The 1,855-nt window shown below is 33.8% G+C and overlaps 1 long non-coding RNA gene across 1 annotated transcript in view; it reads right to left on the minus strand.

Moving 5' to 3' along the window:
• LOC128250717 (uncharacterized) overlaps positions 1–1,180 on the minus strand; it is a 7,019-nt gene extending 5,839 nt beyond the window's left edge. Inside the window, exon 1 of the long non-coding RNA XR_008266724.1 lies at positions 1,092–1,180. This is a non-coding gene — a long non-coding RNA (uncharacterized LOC128250717). The remainder of the gene's footprint in view (positions 1–1,091) is intronic.
• Positions 1,181–1,855: the final 675 nt, after the last annotated feature.

Below are 1,855 nucleotides of genomic sequence, written 5' to 3' on the forward strand. Positions count from 1 at the left end.
TATATATGTGTGTGTGTGTGTGTGTGTGTGTGTGTATATATGTTTGTCCCCCAACATCGCTTGACAACCGATGCTGGAGTGTTTAAGTCCCCGTAACTTAGCGGTTCGGCAAAAGCGTCCGATAGAATAAGTACTAGGCTTCCAAAAAATAAGCCCCGGGTTCGATTTGCTCGACTAAAGGCGGTGCTCCAGCATGGCCAAAGTCAAAAGACTGAAACACCATAACTTTGCCAAAGAGAAATCTTGACCAAAACAGGAATTCCAACGTGGGAGAGGAAGCTTTGCTGAGTACTACTAAAGCAGTGCGGACCCGAACGCGCTAGCTAGTCTAGAGTGGTCGATCCTAACCCTAACCCGCGTGTGCAAATGAATACGTGTTTAGGGTCAGGGTTAGGATCGACCACTCAGCGACTGCGCGTTCGGGTCCGCGCTGCTTTAGTAGTACCGCTTTGCTGTAAGTCAGCCAAATTTATGGTAAAATTCTGGCTTAAACTATCCTCATAACTATTAAAAAAATTTTAGACGGTATCACGTAGTCGGCAGATGAGCTAAAAATAACAGCTAAATTATTATTATTATTATTTTTTGCATAATGTATGAATTCCCGTGTGTAGAATACAAATTTGTAAACATTTTCTGAAAATTTTCAAGAATAAAAAAAAAAAAGTTATGAGGGGTTTTAAAATCAGAACTCCGTCAAATTTATTTTTACGATAATTATGGTAGGGTATGTAATTCAAAGAATACTTGACTGTTACTTCTAGAATAGCCGAGAGAATGAGTAGAAGTCCCATTACAGGAGCTGTGGTTATACATAGATATCATAAGTAGAATATTTATCACTTTCTGAGCTGGGCGATGTTTACGAGAACCACATGGGTGTTGGCCGAAAACGCATGTTAATCAACAATGTATACGAATATTTAAAGCGAAAATACAAGATTTATAAAATAGTATACTATGTACGTGTGTGAATACACATTTATACGAGTATATAGATCTATATGTATATACGCGTGTACAAATATAGATATATGTATGTATATATGTGTGTGTGTGTACAAATAGTTTAACAGAAAATTTTTACTGACCTTCCAACAAGTTGCTCGCATTTTGCCGCCAAAATATACGACGAGTACTATCTCTTTATTTGAAGAGTTCTAATTCCTTTAGTGAGGGCAGATAATACAATATTGTTCAGCATATGTAAATTATCTTCCCTTATATGTACATGTACCTATATATATATATATAATATATATATATTTACATATGTACATATAAATACACACACACACATATATATATATGTATATATACACATATTTATATACGCACATATATATGTTTGTATATATATATATATATATATATACACACAAATATCTTATATCTTAGTCATATACATATTATGCATGCATATATATATATATATATATACGCATGTATGTATATTCATATGTGTGTGTGTATATATATTATCATCATCATCATTTAACGTCCATTGTCCATGCTGGCATGGGTTGGACGGTTTGAATAGGGCTGGTAAGCTGAGGGGCTGCACCAAACTGATTTGGTATGGTTTCTACAGCTGGATTCCCTTCCTAACTCCAACCACTCCGAGAGTGTAACGGGTGCTTTTATTATGCATGTATCTACAGATGTATATATATTACATAAATGTTTATATAATATATATTACACATGTGTGCATATATGTCTATATTATTTATTGTATTCAATTTTATAAAAACTGAAGCATATATTTGACAATTCCAGAGCATATTAAACTTATTTCGTGCTTGACTTTTGGCACACCCTATATATATATATATGTATATATATATATATATAT

This window comes from Octopus bimaculoides, chromosome 24 (assembly GCF_001194135.2).
Source record: "Octopus bimaculoides isolate UCB-OBI-ISO-001 chromosome 24, ASM119413v2, whole genome shotgun sequence".
NCBI lineage: Eukaryota > Metazoa > Mollusca > Cephalopoda > Octopoda > Octopodidae > Octopus > Octopus bimaculoides.